This window comes from Hyperolius riggenbachi, chromosome 10 (genome assembly GCF_040937935.1).
Source record: "Hyperolius riggenbachi isolate aHypRig1 chromosome 10, aHypRig1.pri, whole genome shotgun sequence".
NCBI lineage: Eukaryota > Metazoa > Chordata > Amphibia > Anura > Hyperoliidae > Hyperolius > Hyperolius riggenbachi.
In genome coordinates this window covers 238,270,274-238,294,660 of record NC_090655.1, presented here as the reverse complement: position 1 = coordinate 238,294,660, position 24,387 = coordinate 238,270,274, and the positions used below count along the sequence as shown (strand labels likewise).

General features: G+C 44.6%; 1 protein-coding gene, 1 long non-coding RNA gene and 1 pseudogene across 3 annotated transcripts in view; 1 reads left to right on the top strand and 2 right to left on the bottom strand.

Moving 5' to 3' along the window:
* LOC137535800 (zinc finger protein 850-like) overlaps nucleotides 1-9,215 on the bottom strand; it is a 41,043-nt pseudogene extending 31,828 nt beyond the window's left edge.
* Nucleotides 1-24,387, bottom strand: part of LOC137534975 (zinc finger protein 585A-like) — a 109,544-nt gene that overhangs the window by 54,814 nt on the left and 30,343 nt on the right. The gene's annotated exons all lie outside the window — the stretch shown is intronic.
* Nucleotides 9,306-24,387, top strand: part of LOC137534983 (uncharacterized) — a 125,974-nt gene continuing 110,892 nt past the window's right edge. For both annotated transcript variants that reach the window (XR_011024388.1, XR_011024387.1), the window contains exon 1: nucleotides 9,306-9,391. This is a non-coding gene — a long non-coding RNA (uncharacterized lncRNA). The remainder of the gene's footprint in view (nucleotides 9,392-24,387) is intronic.

Below are 24,387 nucleotides of genomic sequence, written 5' to 3'. Positions count from 1 at the left end.
TACAGTATCTCCTCCTCATTTCTTGGTACTATGATGTTATACTGAGGAATGGAGATGGGCCTTTCATATGGGTACAGTATCTCCTCCTCATTTCTTGGTACTATGATGTTATACTGAGGAATGGAGATGGGCCTTTCATATGGTGTACAGTATCTCCTCCTCATTTGTTGGTGCTATGATGTTATACTGAGGAATGGAGATGGGCCTTTCATATGGTGTACAGTATCTTTTCCTCATTTGTTGGTACTATGATGTTATTTTGGGGAATGGAGATGGGCCTTTCATATGGAGTACAGTATCTTTTCCTCATTTGTTGGTACTATGATGTTATACTGAGGAATTGAGATGGGCCTTTCATATGGTGTACAGTATCCCCTCCTCATTTGTTGGTGCTATGATGTTATACTGAGGAATGGAGATGGACCTTTCATATGGTGTACAGTATCGCCTCCTCATTTGTTGGTACTATGATGTTATACGGGGGAATGGAGATGGGCCTTACATATAATGTATAAGTATCTCCTCATTTGATGGTGCTATGATGTTATACTGAGGAATGGAGATGGGCCTTTCATATATTGTACAGTATCGCCTCCTCATTTGTTGGTACTATGATGTTATACTGAGGAATGGAGATGGGCCTTTCATATGGTGTACAGTATCTCCTCCTCATTTGTTGGCAGTATGATGTTATACTGAGGAATGGAGATGGGCCTTTCATATGGTGTACAGTATCTCCTCCTCATTTGTTGGTACTATAATGTTATACTGAGGAATGGAGATGGGCCTTTCATATGGTGTACAGTATCTCCTCATTTGTTGGTACTATGATGTTATACTAAGGAATGGAGATGGGCCTTTCATATGGTATACAGTATAGTTAAACCCTAGAAATTGCCCTGCCTATAATAATGATAAGAGGAATGTCTTTTGGGCTGCAGAAAGAGCACTGTGTGGAATTATACAGGTATATTTGAAATCTAGAGACCTCCATATTATAATGACAAGGAACAAATTCCAAGCTAAATAACTGTGTGATTTTTTTGGACAGATCTACTTAAATCTAATGAAAACATAAGGAGGATCTCGGTGTCAGCATAGAATAGGTCAGGTAAGGTTATTTCCTCACCTGAAACTGGCATTCCTAATTCACTGGTCACCATCATGTCCCCCTCCTCCATACACTGCCGGCCACCCGTCACTTCTGTCTCCTCATCTTCTTCTTCTTTAACCTCATGTTTCATATCAGTCAGTTCTTCAGCCTAAACCCACAAAATCATAGAAGAAAGTATAGTTCATATATCAGAATTAATAACCAAGACTCTGTAGAAGAATATAGAAGAAGCATTTGCAATCACTGTTGGAGTTATAGTTCCAGCTACCTGGTATTGTTGTGTATGGTTGTAAACCTCTTCTAGACAATCCTGGGGACCTGTGTTTCTCTCTAGTGGGGTTTTGTAAATCGATAATTCAGTCTTAAAGTCACTACAGAGATCTTTGTGTCCTCCTGAGAGCTCCGCCTCCTCCATCACACTGTCTGCTCCCTCCTCCTCTTTCACCTCTTCCTTAATAACCGTGTTAAAAGTGCACAGATTTCCATTCTGAAAGAAACAAAAATATTATTATTAATGATATAAGAAACTAATTCAACCCTCAGTGTTTTGTGTACACCCTTCTACCTGATAATCTTGAAGGGTGGTGGGATCTTCCTGTGGACAATCCTGGGAACAAAGAGGACCTGTACATCTCTCTGTTGGGTTTCTGTTACTGGATCCCTCTGTAGGAAACACACACTGAGTGAATACATTGTTTGTATGTATTTATCAGATGAGTGGGATATCGGTAGATCCTTTCTACGTATAAATGGGAACATTTGGCATGGGTGAAGCCGCTAGGTGAATACTGGCAGTAATGACGGTTTTCTACTATGACTTTACCAACCCTACTTCTCAAGCACAACATGTAAGCAAGGTGACGCATGGGGTGGTGTATCCTCCTGGGATAAGCGTGTCTGTGCATGTGTGGAAGCGGCGCCAGGACATAGCGTTTCTGTGAACCACGGCCTGATCTTGCCTGAAGCTGGACTTGAAGAACTCCATAAGTGGAGGTAAGAAATGGTAAGTCCAGATTCCCAGCGATTGTTTTCACCTATTACTTGGGACAGCAATTCGTACTGGCTGTATAATTTTCATCCTTTCTTGCAAGCTTTATGCATGGCTTGACTATTGCTTTTGCTGCCGCTACTTGCCTTGTGGGATAAGGACAATATGCTCAGGAATAACCCTATTGTGGCAAAACAGGTTCTGAACTAAACTGATCTCAGTCAATTGGCAATGATTTGTTGTTCATTCACCGACAATTCCAAGATTTCCATTGAGAGAGAATAGATCCTGCAGTTGCACAGAGTGTGTGGATGATTGTTGCTGTGGCTAAGCTGGACACAGTATAGAGAAGAGTGCTTTTCCAGGGACAATTGGTTTATATTGTGTTTTTTTTTTTTTATAATTGTGATGTTGAACAATCTTTTATATATACTTACTAAAGTTACTATGAGCAATCTGACTTTATTTCCATACTTCTCACACTATCCCTCCTACCTACTCCTAACACTGACCTTTCTCGACCCCTCACTACCCTCCAAATACCGCCCTATCTCCCTCCCCTTTGCCTCAAAACTCCTTGAGCGTCTGGTTCACAAACACCTAACCCAGTACCTCAATGCCAACTCCCTGCTAGACCCACTGCAATCTGGATTTCGGCCTGCCCACTCAACCAAAATATCTCTCAGCAAAGTGGTTAATGATCTCGCCTTAGCTAAAGTTGAAGGCAAATACTCTCCTCCTCATTGACCTTTCAGCAGCTTTTGACACAGTGGACCATCCCCTACTCTGCCAGTTTATGGGCATTCATGACCTCGCCCTGGCCTGGCTCTCATCAAACTGCTTCATCACGACCTCCTTCAATGAGTCCTCATCCATCCTCAACCACCTCTCAGTGGGAGTCCCCCATGACTCAGTCCTTGGCCCCCTACTGTTCTCCCTATACACATCCTCCACTGGCAAGGTTATTTCCTCCATGGGTTTTAACTATCATCTGTGTGCACATGACACTCAGATCTACCTCCACACCCCTGACCTATCCACCATTACCATGGACAAGGTCTCCTCCTGCCTATCAGCCATCTCCTCCTGGATGTCTGCTAGGTTCCTGAAACTAATCCTGGACAAAACAGAATTTATGATCTTCCCACCCCGGTCATCCCTGACCCTCCCAAATGTAATGTCACTGTTAACCACACTACCATTCGCCCACCTCTCAAGCCCACTGTCTGGGTGTCACCCTGGACTCTGCACTCTCCTTCACCCCCCATATCAAAAACCTCACAAAGTCCTGCAACTTCCATTTCCCTAACGTCAGCAAGATCTGCCCTTTCCTGACCTCCCTCACCACCAAACTTCTCATCCTTGCCCTCATTTCCCACCTTGACTACTGCAATGCCCTTCTGTCTGGTCTCCCTATGACTCGAATTGCCCCGCTGCAGTCAAACATGAATGCAGCAGCCAAAATTATCCACTCCTCCCATTGCTCCACCACGGAGGCTCCCCTCTGTGAATCCCTCCACTGGCTTCCTATCCAGTCCAGAATCAGATTCAAGATCCTGTGTCTGGCCTACAAATCTGTCCACAAAACCTGCCCAACCTACATTTCCAATCTTACTCAGAGGTACACACCTAGCCGCTCACTCCGCTCCTCCAATGAACTTTGCCTGACTGCCCCCCGCATCACCCAATCCTATGCACGCCTCCAGGACTTCTCAAGAGCTGCTCCAACACTATGGAACTCCCTACCTCCCCCCATTACGGTTTCCACCTCCTTCAACATCTTCAAGAAGGCCCTCAAAGCTCACCTTTTCACTCTGCCCTACCTTCCTCACTAGTGCTCTAAACCCGCAGCTGAACTCTGGTCCCCTACCTATCGTGTCCCTACCTCTCCCTCTAGATTGTAAGCCTTTGGGCAGGGTCCTCCTCCTTATGCCTCTTACCTGTTCACGCGCCTCCATTACTGTACACCCATCCTATGGATCTGAGTGAAGTCTTGAATGAACTCAATTTGCTTAATCTCAATGCTCCCATCCAGTGACTGACTAAGCATTACGTTGTACTCATACTGTGCTGCGTGATCTGGTTTGCATGTTCCCCTGTATTGTCTTATTGTTGTATGTCACCCCTAAATATTGTCTGTAACCTTAACTAAAGTCCAGCGCTTCGTAATATGTTGGCGCTTTTTAAATACAATAAATAAATAGTCTGCTACCCAATGTCTAACAGTACTGGACCCTTCCTGCTCCTAATACCCTACTGACTATAAGTCCTGTGCCCAAAATATACACAGGGCACTGCTATAGCTGCAATTAACATTGTGGTCTATGGCAGCACTCACATTAACAGGCGCTGCAACCAAATTACCTGGTTCGCTCTGTACTGAAAGTCTCCTCTTACCCAGTGATGTGAGGGACAGCTGATTCTCCATCATGATGTCCTTGTAGAGGTCTTTCTGTCCTTCTAAATACTGCCACTCCTGCATGGAGAAAAAGATGGTGACATCTTGATGTTTTACAAGAACTTGACCTTTGCCGTTTCTAGACATAGGCTAACTAATGCCCTCTGCCTGAAGCATCCTAGGAATAAAGGGTGTGCTATGATTCCCTATTAGGAATTCCCAGGAATTCCCAGGAATTCCCCTATTCCCAGGGTGTGGACCTTGGGGATGTGAGCTAGCAGAGTCGTGAACAGGAGCTGGAAGGGGAGAAAGCTGCCAATTTCTGCAGCATCACCCAGTCCACTGCCACTAGAGACTCGCTGCCAATTCCCCCGCTACCACCAAGTGGTATATAATAGCCTGCCACCTACTACCTGCCACCCTTATTTGTCAATGCTCATCAGCTATCTTTATCTATTGCTACAATCACCTGTCAATAGACTCTACCGATCACTACCTGCCTGGAACTAGACCAGGCATGGGCAAACTTGGCCCTCCAGCTGTTAAGCAACTACAAGTCCCACAATGCATTGCAGGAGTCTGACAGCCTCAGTCATGACTCATAAAGGCAAATGCATTGTGGGACTTGTAATTCCTTAACAACTGGAGGGACAAGTTTGCCCATGCCTGAACAAGACTCTACTGATCACTACCTGCCTGTCACTAGACTACTAATCCCTACCTGCCTGCCACTGGACTCTACCGATCGCTACTTGCCTGTAACTAGACTCTACTGATCACTACCTGCCTGTCACTAGCCTCTACCGATCACTACCTGCCTATTACTAGACTCTACCGATCACTACCTGCCTGTCACTGGACTCTACCGATCACTACCTGCTTGTCACTGGACTCTACCGATCACTACCTGCTTGTCACTGGACTCTACCGATCACTACCTGCCTGTCACTGGACTCTACCGATCACTACCTACCTGTCACCAGACTCTACCGATCACTATCTGCCTGTCACTAGACTCTACCGATCACTACCTGCCAGTCACTAGACTCTTCCGATCACTACCTGCCAGTCACTGGACACTACCGATCACTACCTGCCTGTCACTAGACTCTACCGATCACTACCTGCCTGTCACTAGAATCTACCGATCACTACCTGCCGGTCACCAGACTCTACTGATCACTACCTGCCGGTCACTAGACTCTACCGATCACTACCTGCCTGTCACTAGACTCTACCGATCACTACCTGCCTGTCACTAGACTCTACCGATCACTACCTGCCTGTCACTAGACTCTACCGATCACTACCTGCCTGTCACTAGACTCTACCGATCACTACCTGCCTGTCACTAGACTCTACCGATCACTACCTGCCTGTCACTAGACTCTACCGATCACTACCTGCCTGTCACTAGACTCTACCGATCACTACCTGCCTGTCACTAGACTCTACCGATCACTACCTGCCTGTCACTAGACTCTACCGATCACTACCTGCCTGTCACTAGACTCTACCGATCACTACCTGCCTGTCACTAGACTCTACCGATCACTACCTGCCAGTCACTAGACTCTACCGATCACTACCTGCCTGTCACTAGACTCTACCGATCACTACCTGCCTGTCACTAGACTCTACCGATCACTACCTGACTGTCACTAGACTCTACCGATCACTACCTGCCTGTCACTAGACTCTACCGATCACTACCTGCCTGTCACTAGACTCTACCGATCACTACCTGCCTGTCACTAGACTCTACCGATCACTACCTGCCTGTCACCAGACTCTACCGATCACTACCTGCCTGTCACTAGACTCTACCGATCACTACCTGCCTGTCACTAGACTCTACCGATCACTACTTGCCTGTCACTGGACTCTACTGATCACTACCTGCCTGTCTCTCAACTCTACCGATCACTACCTGCCTGTCACTAGACTCTACCGATCACTACCTGCCTGTCACTAGACTCTGCCGATCACTACCTGCCTGTCACTAGACACTACCGATCACTACCTGTCTGTCACTAGAATCCAATGAAAGTCGGCACCACCGATAGTATTTAAGCTCAATTACAAATTTATTGCATCCAAAAAAGCAGGAGCTGTTCTGGTCTGTTTGTTCACTCTTTTTTGGTAGAAATCAATTTGTAATTGAGCTTTAATACTATCGGTGGTGCCGACCTTTTTTGGATTTGCTATATACTTGGTCCCTGGCGGTACTAGGGTACAGGTCTGGGCACACCACTTCATTATACTTGTGAGTGCTCCTTCTGCATACAGTTGTTTTTTTGGGGGACTAGAATCTAATGAGTATTTCCTAACTGTAACTAAAATCTACCAATCGTTGCCTCTCTGCACTGCACTGGGAGAGAGAGAGCAAGTTCTCAGACCAACCAGCACCTGTCCTATATATGGCAGCAGCTAAGTAATTTTACTGTGCTAAATACATCTCCAGTACAAAGCTGAAAACTGAAAGCAATACAGACATCACTTCAACATATTGCAACACATGTCAGCAGGGACACCACTTGCAGGCTGTGACAGGCAGCCTTCAGGGCTAAACAATGTGCAGGAATCTCGTACTTTGAAGCTCCTGGACCTGACGGGCTCTGGGCGGGTTCAGTGGAGTGCTCGTGGAGAGTAACGAAGCGCCCTTTACAATAGCTAATCACAGTGTAATATCACTGTGCACGCTATGGCTGCATAGCGTGCGCAGGCAGTTATAACTCTCTCAGCAGCGCAGCTTTGTGACACAAGCCCTATGGGCTTGATTCACAAAGCCGTGCTAACCTACTTAGCACCTTTGGGCGTGATAAGCAGGGTGCTAAGTAGGTTAGAACCGTTTTGACAATAAGATTGCGCGCAAAGTCCCGTGTACAAAACTCTGCGCGTGCATAGCGCGGTGCGCACGAAACGTCACACCACGATGCGACTTTAACGTTGCATCCGATGCACCTATATGGTCGCATGGGGTGCGACATTAAGATTTGCGCACGGGACTTTGCGCGCGAGTTGATTTTATCACGCCTAAACTGAGTTTAGGCGTGAAGGGGGGCTTTTCACAAGCGTGCTAACAGTTAGCACTGCTTTGTGACACAAGCCCCATGTATTTTCAGTGGGTTCTTTATCATGATGAGGCAGTGGCATGAGGAGCAGTGGTGTTTGCCTGTGGCCTAGTAATGTATTAGTAAAGGGAGTGTGGTACTGCAATAGCCCTACTTTTTTGGACTAGTAGACGTAGTTCTTGACCTGTGTTCGGAATGCGGTGAAAACGTCACTTCCGTTGCATCGCGCCGTAACGTCCCACTATGAAGGTCTCCATAGACTTTCAATACATGGCGGTGGGGTGCGGTAAAAATACCACACCGCCTCGGTGTAAAAGGACCCTTAGACACGCAATGATACTGTGAACATCCAGATACATACTGTACCTGCTGCTACTGGATAATGTCCCAGAATTCCCAGCACTGCTCACCTCTCCTGTCAGCAGCTCCATCATTGTCTTAATGATTACTAGAATCTTCTGCTTGTGATTTCTCTCTGGTGGAAGGAAATTAGGTGGCCGCTCTCTGAAGGGGAATGGTCCATGGTGGTGGCTGCTGGATGTTAATATCTCACCAGATGTCTCCTTCACTATTTTATGATTCTGTACAAAAATATAAAATAACATTCACCACTTTATTTCCCAGAATCCTCCTTATTAGTCAGGCGTCTATTTTACTAATACACAGAGTTAAGTCATGTGACCTCCCAGAATCCTCCTCACCTCTCCAGTCAGCAGGTAGATAATTTCCAGGGTGAGGTCTAACATCCTCTCAGTCATGTGACTCTGGTTCTTATTCATCTTCTGTGATGTAATATAATCTATACCGGAAGCAGCTCTGTGCAGAAAGATAATAAGCTGAAATTATCTGGACTGCTGTAAAATAGTGTGACTGTGGTGAGGACATTAGAGTGTAAGCTTTTCTGGTGCAGAGATGATGGGAATGGATCAGTGATCTCTGTGCAGTGCTGTGGAATATGTCAGAGCTTTATAAATGTATAATAATAATAGTGTGTGAGTGTAGTGAGGACATTAGAATGTAAGCTCTTCCGGTGCAGAGATGATGGGAATGGATCAGTGATCTCTGTACAGCGCTGTGAAATATGTCAGAGCTATATAAATGTAGAATAATAATAGTGTGTCACTGTGGTGAGGACAATAGAGTGTAAGCTCCTGTGGCGTAGAGATGATAGGAAGGTATTGATGATCTCTGTACAGCGCTGTGTAATATGTCAGAGCTATACCAATAATAATTGTGTTTAGTGTGTGACTGTAGTGAGGACTGTAAGCTCCTGTGGTGCAGAGATGATAGGAATATGTCAGAGCTATGTAACTGTATACTAGTAATAATAGTGTGAGACTGTGGTGAGGAGGACATTAGAGTGTAAGCTCCTGTGGTGCAGAAATGATGGGAATGGATCAGTGATCTCTGTGCAGTGATGTGGGATATGTCAGACCTATATAAATGTATAATAATTGTGTGAGAGTGTGGTGACGACATTAGAGTGTAAGCTCCACTGGTTCAGTTACATATGTAGCAGAAGATGCTGGAGAGGGGAACAAGGGAGGGTTATTTGCTTTTTACTGAAAAATAAAAAAAGCTAATCATATTACCTCTTCTGCCAGTTCCAGCAATGTCTCCTTATACTTCCGCCCACTACACCTCTCCCTTCCTGTCTGTATGCTCCTCCCATTTTTTTCCTGTCTAGAATCCAAACCCTCTTCCTGTCTTTGCTGCACCTGACCACAGGAGAGAAGACGTGATCGTCGTGATGTGAAATTCAGCTAAACAGTTTGTCTTGCTCTGCAGTGAGTGGAGGCTCGTTCTGGAATGTTAAGGTGCCTATTTATGGTACAATAGTTTCCTCAGATACAATCATTCAATCATATTTTTGCAATCAAGTTGTACAGAAAACCATGCAGTATGTAGAGAAAATCGATGTTACACAATTCTTTGGTGAATTGGAATACAGGGTTTCTTAATGTTGGATATTATTATTGTATCTGAAGAGAGGACAAAGCTTCCTTATTTTTCACTTTAAATAGGACCTGAACTCTTGCACAGGACAGAAGGAAAACCTACAGCAGGCTTTCTCAACCAGGGTTCCCTGGAACCCCAGGGTTCCTTGAGTACTCTGCAGGGGTTCCTTGGCATTTTACCCCATCGTGGGGGAAGTATAATAGAGCACACTATAATAGGTGGTAGTGTAACAAGAAGCACTAAATTGGGGGCTCAGGAGACAGTATAATGAGTGGCAGTGTAATAGGGAGTAGTGAAATAAACAGCTACACATACTTTTAAAGACCATGCTTCCTGCAAAATAAATGCAAGGGTTCCTTGAGATCAAAAAATTGTTTGCAGGGGTTCCTTGAGATCCAAAAGTTATTTGCAGGGTTCCTCCAGGGTAAAAAGGTTGAGAAAGGCTGACCTAGAGAAATGCACTGTCTAATGCCCTCTCATCTGTGACTAATCACCACTGTAATTTGATCTCTCAACTGTGTCAGCCCAGGAATCTCTTCTACCCTGGCAGAGCAACTAATTTATAGGATGTTGACCCTATGTCTGCTTCCATGAAAGCAGGAAGTAGACACACTGCAGATTTATTGCAGGATTTTTATCAGCTGTAACAAAGACATTTTTTCTTTCAGAGGTCATTATGCTGTTGCGTATCTTTCAGGCTGGTTTCACAGTGGGATGTTACAGGAGCACGTTAGAGCAGCCTGTAACACACCCCACCGCACAGCAATGAAAAATCAATGGGCTGTTCACAGTGCCCACGTTGCGTTACTTAGTAACGCTGCGCCATAAGACAACGTACTGCATGCAGTACGTTATAAGCGGCAGAGCCGCGTTAGACTGCTTGCACATGCTCAGTAACGTTGGGGAGGAGCGGAGAGCGGCCAGGCACATGGCTAATTAATATTCACTGCACTCAGTGACGTGCAGTGTTTACTTCCTGGAGCGGCCGCTCTGTGCGGTGATTGGCCGGGCAGGACCATGTGATGCCGAATGTGTCCAAGAGTACGCATCACGGACGCCAGAGTGAGCTGCACAACGCGGCTCACTCTGACGTCCACATCAGAGAGCACCAGGCGTTGTGTTCCATATGCGACCATAACGTCCCCTAAAATGCAACGTCTTGGTGTGAAACCAGCCTTAGAGCAGAGAGGAAGTTCTGAGTTTAGGTCTGTTTTACATAGGGCCCGTTTCCACTAGCTGTCATGCTACATGGATGCATGGCTAGGGATTCAGGTGTGTGCTGCAGAAATCTGCATCATGGCATCCAGAATTGCTCCATAGTGTGATACGGACAGCAAACAATGGAAAGTATAGGCATTTTGTCGACTCGCCTGCGGGGAAACGCTGCTGATTGGTTCAGATTTGGGCCACATTTGACCCTAGTGGACACAGGTTCTTACTGTAAGGAGAGCTAATGTCTGAGGTAAACAGATAAGGGGGTTGATGCAGGAAGGTACATTAATATTGCTGTGCAGCACAGAAGTATTACCGTTACTACTGGCACAGTGTACCGCAAGTTACGCTACTAGTGTGAGCCGCGGCATTCGAGTAACATGACCCTTGCTATGGTAATGAGTATTACGTAACGTGCAGTACCTTAGCAACGGTCATGCTAGTCTAGTACCGCGGGTCATGCCAATAGCATAACTGGTGGTAAACCGTGCCGATAGCAACGGTAATATTGACATGCTCTGTTTGGGCACAGCGATATTACTACATATTTGTACATCAACCCCAAGAAAAGATAAATCATGAGTTAAGTCAAATGTGAAAGCAACGATAAGTTAATAGATAAGGGGGTTGATTCTCAAAACAGCGTTAATATTTCCATAGCGCACGGCAGCATTACCCTAACTTCTGCCTGCAAGTACCGGAAATTAAGCGATTAGAGGGACCCACAGTACTCGAGTAGAGCGACCGTAGCTATGGTAACGCATGCTACCAGGACAAAAGACAGATCTACACTGATTTTAACTAGCACATATAACATGTAATTACCTGTCAAGTGAAGCATCCATAGCTCCTCCTCACTCCATAATAGAAACCTTATGACGTTCAAGTCACAGTGAATTGCAAACATTCACTCGAAGTGGCTAGATCCCTTCCTTGTGCTCACAGGGGACACACATGCCCATCGCACAGGTGCGCAGCCTATCCCAGCGCTCAGCAGGCAAAACTGCCCCAAAGGAAGACCAGCAGCCAATCACTGCGCTTCATGCATGCAATGCATTGCAACTACTTCCACCTTTATAGAGGCCATTTTACATAGTGATCAAGAGAGGGCTGCTACCTCCATGCTTAAATTGGACCTAAACTCTTGCACAGGACGGAAGGAAAGCATAGAGACCCTTTATGTATTTAGACGCAGACGAAGGGGTATTAGATAGGCTCAACTCTCTAATCGCTAGTTGTAATTTGATCCCTCAGCTTTGTCAGCTACTTGTCAGGGCAGAGAGCTCATTTGTAAACACAGGATGTTAACAATATGTCTGATTCTATGAAAGCAGGAAGTAGACACACTGCAGATTTATTGCAGGATTTGTGTCAGCTGTAACAAAGAAATGTTTTTCTTTATGAGTTATTATGATGTTGCTTATCTTTTAGAGCAGAGAGGAAATTCTGAGTTCAGGTCTGCTTTCAGTCAGAGAAGTGTAACATAACAGAGGGCTTAAAAATCGAGGAAAAGAGCTGGCACATCCAAAGTTAATCTTTATTGGTTCCATGTAAAAATATGGCCAACGTTTCGGAGCCACATAGGACCCCTTTCTCAAGGCAATGTTTGCTCGGAGGTAAAGATCTGTCTGCTGCTGTGCAAAAGTTCCTGCAAAGGAAGTGGGAGTCTGGCTGCTCTAAACACTGGCAGAGAGTGATGTGTTGTCTGGGAGCAGTAGCTGAGTTACTTGCTTTGCTAGTGACTCACTTCCTCCCCAGTGAGTAGTAGTGATCAAAGGAATAATTGATGGCATGATTTGGATCTAGTGTGATAGCAATACCCCATGTTTACTTCAACCTACTGGAAACCTAGCTGTTCGAGAGGATGCTGTCTACCCAATCATGCTAGCTGAATTTCCCTATGAGGTTTCTTGCGGGGTCCCCTAGTGCTCTATTTTGTACACTGAAAAGGGGCATCCAGTAATTTGGGCACCTCTGCAAAGCCGCTAGAAGATGGTAATATCACTGATCCATAATACTAATAAAAAAGAAGGTTGTAAGTAGGCACAGGCACACAGCTGTGCATACACGCCACAAGCGCCACATTAAGTCGCAACTGCATTGGTGAACTGGAGGGGGGGAGCATCATCCGTTTACCACACGGGGGGGGGGCATACTGGGTGTGGTGCATGGGGTAAGGCATCAGGGCTTTACAATTATTTCCTGGCATTCTACTATTGATTGCTGTCTAATAGAGATAGCAGAGTATCAGTAATTTTACAGATAGAAAACTGTTGCTTTACCTAACATTCCTCTTAAAGTGGATCCGAGATAAACATTTACTCATTGCATAATTGTGTTCCTTTCATATAGTTTATAGGGCATTCCTCAAGCCAAATACTTTTTTTGTTTTGTTTTAATACTCTAATTCCCTATAAACTAAACAAGCCTCGCCCACAGCTTTTCAGAGTGCATTGGCACTGTAGCAAGGGCTCATGGGAGCTCAGTCTGGAGGAGGTTACTAGCCAGAGATTTCAGGGGGGGGGGGGGGGGTTGAGGGCTGGAGATGCAGATCAGCCTGCTTGTGTAATGATCAAAAGCAGAACATGGCTGCTGTCATTGTATCACAGGAATAAATAATCATATACTGTTGAAGCCGTTTGCAGCTAGATTTGCTGTGTAATCTAAACTTTAGATACGATATATAGACAAGTTACCTGTCATAGTTAGTTTTTCATCTCAGATCCGCCTTTTTACACCTATTGCGTCAGTATGCATATTTTTCTGGGTACTTTTCCGTTAGCCGGGCGCAGCCGCTAGGTGGCAGCAGAGTTACATTTTTCCCTACTATCCATGGCGGCCTGGAGGGGGAATACAGTGGCTTGCAAAAGTATTCGGCCCTCTTGAAGTTTTCCACATTTTGTCACATTACTGCCACAAACATGAATCAATTTTATTGGAATTCCATGTGAAAGACCAATACAAAGTGGTATACATGTGAGAAGTGGAATGAAAATCATACATGATTCCAAACATTTTTTAAAAATAAATAACTGCAAAGTGGGGGTGTGCGTAATTATTCAGCCCCCTGAGTCAACACTTTGTAGAAACACCTTTTGCTGCAACTACAGCTGCCAGTCTTTTTTAGGGTATGTCTCTACTAGCTTTGCACATCTAGAGACTGAAATCCTTGCCCATTCTTCTTTGCAAAACAGCTCCAGCTCATTCAGATTACATGGACAGAGTTTGTGAACTTCAGTTTTCAGATCTTGCCACAGATTCTCAGTTGGATTTATATCTGGACTTTGACTGGGCCATTCTAACACATGGATATGTTTTGTTTTAAACCATACCATTGTTGCCCTGGCTTTATGTTTAGGGTCGTCGTCCGGTTGGAAGGTGAACCTCTGCCCCAGTCTCAAGTCTTTTGCAGACTCCAAGAGGTTTCCTTCCAAGATTGCCCTGTATTTGGCTCCATCCATCTTCCCATCAACTCTGACCAGCTTCCCTGTCCCTGCTGAAGAGAAGCACCCCCAGAGCATGATGCTGCCACCACCATATTTGACAGTGGGGATGGTGTGTTCAGAGTGATGTGCAGTGTTAGTTTTCCACCACACATAGCGTTTTGCATTTTGGCCAAAAAGTTCCGTTTTGGTCTCATCTGACCAGAGCACCTTCTTCCACATGTTTGCTGTGACCCCCACATGGCTTATGGCAAACTGCAAACTGGACTTCTTATGCTTTTCTGTTAACAATGGCTTTCTTCTTGTCTTTCTTCCATAAAGGCCAATTTTGTGCAGTGCACGACTAATAGTTGTCCAATGGACAGATTTCCCCCACCTGAGCTGTAGATCTCTGCAGTTCGTCCAGAGTCACCATGGGCCTCTTGACTGCATTTCTGATCAGCGCTCTCCTTGTTCGGCCTGTGAGTTTAGGTGGATAGCCTTGTCTTGGTAGGTTTACAGTTGTGCCATACTCCTTCCATTTCTGAATGATCGCTTGAACAGTGCTCCGTGGGATGTTCAAGGCTTTGGAAATCTTTTTGTAGCCTAAGGCCTTTCGCACACTGCATGCATTTCCGATTCCGCTTTTTAATCAGTTTTTACATCCGATTCAGATTCCAATTTGCAGTGTGCAGGGAGCAAACTGTAAATCAGAATCGGATGTAAAAACTGATTAAAAAGCGGAATCTGAATCGGAATCACTTGCAGTGTGCAAGAGGCCTAAGCCTGATTTAAAATTCTCAATAACTTTATCCCTGACCTGTCTGGTGTGTTCTTTGGACTTCATGGTGTTGTTGCTCCCAATATTCTATTAGACAACCTCTGAGGCCCTCACATAGCAGCTGCATTTGTACTGACATTAGATTAAACACAGGTGCACTCTATTTAGTCATTAGCACTCATCAGGCAATGTCTATGGGCAACTGACTGCACTCAGACCAAAGGGGGCTGAATAATTACGCACACTCCACTTTGCAGTTATTTGTAAAAAATGTTTGGAATCATGTATGATTTTCGTTCCACTTCTCATGTGTACACCACTTTGTATTGGTCTTTCATGTGGAATTCCAATAAAATTGATTCATGTTTGTGGCAGTAATATGACAAAATGTGGAAAACTTCAAGGGGGCCGAATACTTTTGCAAGCCACTGTAGTAATTAACGCCACCTCCGCGATCGCTATCTTTCCCCACTATCCAAGGCGTTAATTACTATTCCCCCTCCAGGCCTCCATGGATAGTAGGGAAAGGTGTAACTCTGCTGCCACCTAGCGGGTGCGCCCGGCTAACAGAAAAGTACCTTTTTTTTTCTCCATAGCAGTGCATTGTGAAAAAGCTTTCAGTTAAAATGCGTATAGTGGGAACTGAGCCATAGGAAAACATGGACATTACTTTGAAAATCAAAATGCCTTTCAGTTATAACTGATTAAGTGTAAAAGGGCTCTAACCCTCCACTACCACTCCTAACACTAATCTATTGCTACATGTACCTAACACTACCCCTGCCTTCTTTAGCTACTCTTATTTCTCTCTCCTTAAAGGGAACCTTAACTGAGAGGAATATGGATGTTTCCTTTTAAACAATACCAGGTGCTTGTAAAGCCCTTCTGATCTCTTTGGCTGCAGTAGTGGCTGAATCACACACCTGAAACAAGCATGCTGCTAATCCAGTCTGACTTCAGTCAGAGCACCTGATCTGCATGCTTGTTGAGGGGCTGTGGCTAAATGTATTAGAGACACAGGATCAGCAGGAGAGTCAGGCAACTGGTATTTTAAAGGGAAGATCCGCGCAGAATATAAAAAACAAATTGCACTTACCTGGGGCTTCTCCCAGCTCCTGGCAGTCGATCGGTGCCCTCGCCGCAGCTCCTCTCCCTCCCGGCGTCCAGCGGTAAAGAAGCCGACCTTGCGAGGTCGGCTTCCGGGTCGGCTTCATGTGCGCTCCACAGCGCGGGTCACGTGGTGTAAGTGACGTCATCTGGTCTCTACTGCGCAGGTGCAGTAGTTCTGCGCCTGCGCAGTAGAGACCCAATGACGTCCCTACACCACGTGACCCCCCCGCCATGGAGCGCACAGAAGCCAACCTGGCGAGGTTGGCTTCTTCACCGCTGGACGCCAGGAGGGAGAGGAGCTGCGGCGAGGGCACTGATTCACTGCCAGGAGCTGGAAGAAGCCCCAGGTAATTGCAGTTTGTTTTTTATATTCTGCGTGGACCTTCCCTTTAAGAGGAAAAATCCATATCCTTCTCAGTTTCGGTTCCCTTTAAAGAGAATCTGTATTGTTAAAATCGCACAAAAGTAAACATACCAGTGTGTTAGGGGACATCTCCTATTACCCTCTGTCACAATTTCGCCGCTCCTCGCCGCATTAAAAGTGGTTAAAAACAGTTTTAAAAAGTTTGTTTATAAACAAACAAAATGGCCACCAAAACAGGAAGTAGGTTGATGCACAGTATGTCCACACATAGAAAATACATTCATACACAAGCAGGCTGTATACACCCTTCCTTTTGAATCTCAAGAGATCATTTGTGTGTTTATTTCCCCCTGCAGCTATCTTCCACTGAAGTGTCAGGCTGTTTCTTCCTGCAGAGTGCAGACAGCTCTGTCTGTATGTAATTCCTCAGTATGTGAAAGCCCAGCCAGCTCAGAGGAGGATTTATCCAGCTTGTAAAAGATAAGAGAGAAGAGAGAAGCTGCCCTAATCTAAATAATACACAGGCAGTGTGCAGAGAGGGGCCTGGAGGGGGGAGATGCATCACAGAACTTCAACACTGAAGAACTTGGCAGCCTTCCAGACACAGGCTGACAAGTCTGACAAGAGAGAGATAAGTTGATTTATTACAGAGACTGTGATAGTAGAACGTGCTGCAGTAAGCCAGAACACATTAGAATAGCTTTTGGAACTTGTAGAATGATAAAAAACAGGATGCAATTTTTGTTACAGAGTCTCTTTAACTCCTCCTAACACTAACATATTGCTACCTACACCAAACACTAATCCCTCTTACCTACTCCTAAAGCTAACCTACCGACTAACTACTCGTAACACCTAGGGATGATGAATGAGATGCAAATACTTCAGAAATTATGCTAATTTTTATGCAAACTTATGCAGCTTGAAAACTGACCAATCAATTTAATGGTATGGTAATTAACGCTATTGGGAAATAGCAGGGTGAGACGTTTTTTGGCTTCACCCTATGCCCAAGTTTCCCAGCACCCTTTTTATATGAATGGGTGCTGGAAATGTACCTGGTCTAATTTCAACAGTCACCATTCAAATTGAATTTCTTGGTTGACTAATTTTTATATGGGTATTGGGAAATTTAGAAAAAAGAAAAAAAGAAACAAGGGTCAATAAACTCAGTACAGTAAAACCCGCTATCTGGCACCCAAGCAACTGTCAATTCCATGGGGGCGTGTGCCTATCTGTCTCCTACCCAGCTATGCAGAGCAACAAGTGACTTACTACAGCATCGGTCACCATCCTCTCCTCTTACAGCTACTGGCTGGGCTGAAGCATACTCCTACAGCTCCTGATATGTGTCATGTGACATGCATTGGGAGCCACGGAGAATGCAACAGCACAGCCAGTGGCCACAAGAAGAGGTGAGGACTGTGCCCGATGCTGTGGTAAGTCACTGCTCTGCTTAGCTGGGAAGGGGGCTTTGTCTGTGGGGATGTCACTTGTTCAGTAAGGGTGGTAAGGAAAGGGGGAAGACACATAATGGCTGTCAAACTTCCTTGTGGGGGGGAGCAGTTTGACTGGGCACTTTTTCCCATGGTATGGGGGGGGGGGGGTGTTGGCTGACTACTGTGTATATAAACTCAAACAACCAGCAAGTACACTTATCTGGTATCGGTCAATATCAGCTTGTGCCGAATAAAAGAGCATTTACTGTGTATACAGTACATTTGTGTTTACTCAGGAGGTTGTCTTTTGTACACTTAAAATTTATTTGGAGATAAGAAACAACACATTCTTATGAATAAGTGAGAGTGAATTAGGAAAAAGGAAAGATAAGCACACCGCTATATACAGTATGTTTGTGATAAACTAGCAGAGAATTAACCCAAAGAAATAGTGTCCTTCCTGGCTGTCAGCTCTGTGAAAGTGAACTGTAAACACATGGGCCTGTATGCAATTTACTTTTTCTCCTGAGTTATCTCCTAGGAGATCATTTTCATCTTCTCTTTAAAATAACTTTTAAGCATTTTACAACTGAAATAGTGCCCAAAAATTGATGAAAAGGTAATATCGAAATTATTTTCTTGCTTGCTGGTGGTTTCACAGGCATTTTATGACAAGGTGTGAAAATGTTACCTAGGAGAACAAGTGAATTGCATATGGGTCGTAGGGCTTGAATTATCGATTTTACAGCGCTGCCACAGTGCGAGTGAAATACTTCAGCTCAAGATAAATGTATTGGGCGCACGTTACGCACATTGCTAGCAACTTAGTAACAGCAACGTAGTGTGCTCTCCTTAGTAGCAGCAACGTAGTGTGCTCTCCTTAGTAACGGCCATTGCTAGTTAATGCCGCACACTAGTGACGTAGTGCCACAGTGGTAATTCACTAGTGTGAAGTATCGCAGTCACGCTATGTCACTAGTGTGTGCCATTAACTAGCAATGGCTGTCACTAAGTATTACACACTACATGTGGCAGCGTGATAAAATCAGTGAATAAAGCTCTTATCCAATTCACTTTTTCTCCTAAGTTTTCTCCTAGGAGATGATTTTTCATCTTCTGTTAAAAATAACTTTAGTATTTTTCTTGCTTGCTTATCATTTTATTGATAATGAGTGAAAATATCACCTAGGAGAAATGTAGGAGAAATAGCGAATTGAATAAGGGCCGTAGGCTGGATTACTACTTCTGCAACAGATAGGGCACACGTCACATGCATCCAAAAGCAGGATGTCCCCCCCATGAGTGCCGTACTATCCAGGGCTGTGGAGTCGGTCCAAAAATCCACCGACTCCGACTCCTCAGTTTAGGATTTCACAGACTCCGACTCCTCGACTTCGACTCCTCTAATTTGCATATTACAATTTTGTTGATTAAAAGTATGTAACATGAAATTCGTCTCTTAACTGCCAACGCTTAGGAATTTTACAAGACAACTTAAGTGAGAAGGATATGTAGACTACTATATTTATTCCCTTTAGACTAAAACTAGTCCTTGGTAAGAGTACTTGTAAAAAGGTACAAACCGGAACAAAGAACATCTATCAGGCCCTAGGCAATGTAGCTGTGGGTACATGTAAGAATGATGTGCAGGTACTCTGCAGGGGAATAAGGAGATTCTTCCTCTATTACACATCTGAACATGGATCAGGCCCTAGGCAATGTGACTGTTGGTACATGTAAGAGTGATGTGCAGGTACTCTGTAGGGGAATGAGGAGATTCTTCCTCTATTACACATCTGAACATGGATCAGGCCCTAGGCAATGTGACTGTTGGTACATGTAAGAGTGATGTGCAGGTACTCTGTAGGGGAATGAGGAGATTCTTCCTCTATTACACATCTGAACATGGATCAGGCCCTAGGCAATGTGACTGTGGGTACTGTGGGTACTTCTTCCTCTATTACACATTCTTCATGCACAATCTGAACCAGGTTTATGGGTGATAGACAACACCTCTGTGTTCAATGTGCACAACATTCTCAGTGGATTCCCTGCAGCTCTGTGGAGAGCGCATATGTAGAGTATAGTACTACTGTGTAACATAGTAAACCTGAGACAGATGAAATTAAAGTTGTATACATACCTAGGGCTTCCTCCAGCCGCCTTCAGGATAATCAGTCCCTTGTTGTCCTCCTCTGCCACCCGGATCTTCTGCTATGAGTCCAGGTACTTGAGCCAGTCTGGCATAGTGCGTATGCACACACTCCGCCGCCAGGAGCATACTACACCTGTGCAGCACTATTGCGCAGGTGCAGAATGTTCCTGGCTGTGGGAGCGGCATGCGGCCGGACAGCGCTGACTGGCTGAATTACCAGGACTCATAGCAGAAGATCCGGGTGGTTGAGGACAGCGAGGGACTGATTAGCCTGAAGGGGGCTGGAGGAAGCCCCAGGTATGTATAAAACTTTACTTTTCATCCGTCTCAGGTACCCTTTAATTTGTAGTCACCAAACCAAATTTTAACAACATATCAAATTATTTGATTTCATCAGCAAAGGGAGTGCATACATTTACATAAATCAGCATCAATGCAGAATTATTTCCATCTCATTGACCATCTCTATTAGTGACATGGCTACACATCAGGCTTTATACTTACAGCAGAGATGTTATTTAGTATATATAAGAGATTCCTGTGTACACATCATATATACAGTCCCAATCAGATATGTATATCTGACCTTAAAAATACGGGGACTGCTTTATTGAAGCAGCACAAGTAACTAATTTTGATTGGTTTATTTCATTTTTGTGGACTAAGCACAGCTATTACTGTATATATACATTATTTTTAATGACTATTATCTGAGAAATAGAACATTTTATCATATTTTCTATTTTAATTACAGTTACAAATTTATTAGGAGTCGGAGTCGGTGCATTTTTTCCCGACTCCGACTCCAGGCACCCAAAATTGCCCGACTCCACGACTCCGACTCCACAGCCCTGGTACTATCACTAAATTAGTGCCATCACCTTCCACTCCATTACATTTACAAACAGACACGCCTCCAGCTTCTGACTGGATGGCTGTGAAAGGGGGGGCGTGCCCTCTGTGGAGAACCCGAGCATCTGCCTGCTTCATGTCTTAGGGCCTGTTTCCACTACACGTAGATTGGATGCAGATTGGATGCAGGAAAACGGACTCTAATGAATGCCTATGGGAAAATCTGCATCAGAAAAATCACGTGTGGTGGAAACAGGCCCATAGGCATTCATTGGAGTCAGTTTTTTTGCATCCATTCTGCATCCAATCTGCGTGTAGTGGAAACAGGCCCTTATAGTTGTACACTCCCTTCCATAGCCATCGAATCAGAAGCTGGAGGTGTGTCCATTGGTGAATGCCCGTTCAGAGGAGGAAGAGGCTGGCCCAGCCGGTAGCACTGTAATTGGTGTCCTATTTTTTTCATTATCGCCCAGAAAGTGTGACAGCTGACCTGGGGGTGTATGCAATAAGCTGCGTCAAGCAGGGGATACGGCACGATAAATAGAAGAGATTGCAATACATTACATAGAATACATTGCTGTACTCATCATGCGATAACGTGCAGTTTATTGCATGCACCCCAAAGTGCTTTCTTTTTCTCTTGATCTGTGCTGGTGTGCAATGAGGCAGGGGATGTCTCTAGTAGTCTGCAGTGCAAGCTAACTAGTGAGTCACCACTAGCATGCTAGCTTAATGTACTTCGTCATGGGAAACCGTGGTCACCATTTAGGTATAATTACCACCACATCTATGTTTCTGTTATCACTGCATACAAACCATCATGAGTAATGAGTGTCAGATCAGACAACTTCTTTATTGGCATTCACAAATATGACATAGAAAGTTTGCCCGTGTGACATCTCCTCTGGTGTGTAAGAAGGTCCCACTTGTTGATGAAGCTTTTCCCACACTCTGAACATGAAAAAGACTGCTCCCCCGAGTGAATTTTCTGGTGGTGAAGGAGGTTTGTTTTCGTAAGGAAGCATTTCCCACATTCAGAACATAAAAAAGGCCGCTCGCCTGTGTGAATTCTCTGATGCACAAGGAGGTGAGACTTCTTAGTGAAACGTTTACCGCAATCCAAACAGGAAAAGGGACGCTCGCCTGTGTGAACTTTCTGGTGTTTAACGAGATTTCCTTTCTCAAGGAATCTTTTCCCACACTCAGGACATGAAAAAGGACGCTCACCGGTGTGAATTCTCTGGTGTACACGAAGGTCAGTCATCTTCGTAAATCCTTTCCCACACTCTGCGCAGAAAAAAGGATGCTCCCCTGTGTGAATATTCTCGTGTCTAAAAAGGTCACACTTCCTAAAGAATCCTTTTCCGCACTGTGAACATGAAAAAGGACGCTCACCCGTGTGACTTCTCTGGTGTGTGAGAAGGTGATACTTCTTAATGAAACATTTCCCACACACCGAACAAGAAAAAGGCCGTTCACCTGTGTGGATTCTCTGGTGTTGAACAAGGTTTCCTTTAGCAAAAAAGCCTTTCCCACACTCTGAACATACATAAGGACGCTCGCCTGTGTGACTTCTCTGGTGTGTAAGCAGGTGAGACTTCTTAATAAAACCGTTCCCACACTCTGAACAAGAGAAAGGCCGCTCACCTGTATGAATCTTCTGGTGTTGAACAAGACTTCCTTTCTCCAGGAATCTTTTCCCACACTCAGAACATGAAAAGGGCTGCTCTCCTGTGTGAATTTTCTGGTGTATAAGAAGGCGCTTCTTCTGGGTGAAGCATTTCCCACACTCAGAACATGGAAAAGGGATCTGCCCGGTGTGGCTCCTCTGATGTGACACAAGATCCAATTTACTCCTAAAACATTTATCACATTTGGAACATGAGAATCTCACATTATCTTCATTTCTAAGAGCACTTATTTCACTGGCACAGTCTTTTGAATTAGATGGAACGTTTACAGAATGTGATTGGTCAGAAGATTCCTCAGGATCAGAGGGTGATCCATCTGCACTGTGATCTCTATGATGTGTATTCCCGGTGATTGGATAACATTGTGTGACGCCATCATCTTCTGTAGCGCCATCTGGAGTTAGAATAGGATGGACCTCCGCGGGGTTCCCAATATCATTTTCATCTGCTGGGGAAACAAAAACTTTATTATGCTCTGTGCAATGAACAGATTAATTTATCTACATCAATAACAACAGGTGCAGAGTAGAAACTATAGTCACACCTCCAACATGTTTCAGCTGTCACTGCCAGGCCCACCTCCTGCATGTTTAACTGAGGAATGGAGATGGGCCTTTCATATGGTGTACAGTATCTCCTCCTCATTTGTTGGTACTATGATGTTATACTGAGGAATGGAGATGGGCCTTTCATATGGTGTACAGTATCTCCTCCTCATTTGTTGGTACTATGATGTTATACTGAGGAATAGAGATGGACCTTTCATATGGTGTACAGTATCTCCTCCTCATTTGTTGGTGCTATGATGTTATACTGAGGAATGGAGATGGGCCTCTTATATGGTGTACAGTATCTCCTCCACATTTGTTGGTACTATGATATACTGAGGGATGGAGATGGGCCTTTCATATGGTGTACAGTATCTCCTCCTCATTTGTTGGTGCTATGATGTTATACTGAGGAATGGAGATGGACCTTTCATGTGGTGTACAGTATCTCCTCCTCATTTGTTGGTACTATGATGTTATACTGAGGAATGGAGATGGGCCTTTCATATGGTGTACAGTATCTCCTCCCCATTTGTTGGTACTATGATGTTATACTAAGGAATGGGGATGGACCTTTCATATGGTGTACAGTATATCCTCCTCATTTGTTGGTACCATGATGTTATACTGAGGAATGGAGATGGGCCTTTCATATGGTGCACAGTATCTCCTCCTCATTTGTTGGTACTATGATGTTATACTAAGGAATGGGGATGGACCTTTCATATGCTGTACAGTATCTCCTCCTCATTTGTTGCTACTATGATGTTATACTGAGGAATGGAGATGGGCCTTTCATATGGTGTACAGTATCCCCTCCTCATTTGGTGGTACTATGATGTTATACTGAGGAATGGAGATGGGCCTTTCATATGGTGTACAGTATCTCCTCCCCATTTGTTGGTACTATGATGTTATACTAAGGAATGGGGATGGACCTTTCATATGCTGTACAGTATCTCCTCCTCATTTGTTGCTACTATGATGTTATACTGAGGAATGGAGATGGGCCTTTCATATGGTGTACAGTATCCCCTCCTCATTTGGTGGTACTATGATGTTATACTGAGGAATGGAGATGGGCCTTTCATATGGTGTACAGTATCTCTTTTTATCCTTGAAACTGCACGGTCTATAATAATAAGAGGTATGTCTGTTGGACACAGCAGACAGAACACTGTGTGGAATTACCGTATTTTCCGCCGTATAAGACGCACTTTTTCTCCTTATATGGCAAAGGCAGAGAATCCCCAACTTGTGAACGCCCGCCGATATTAACC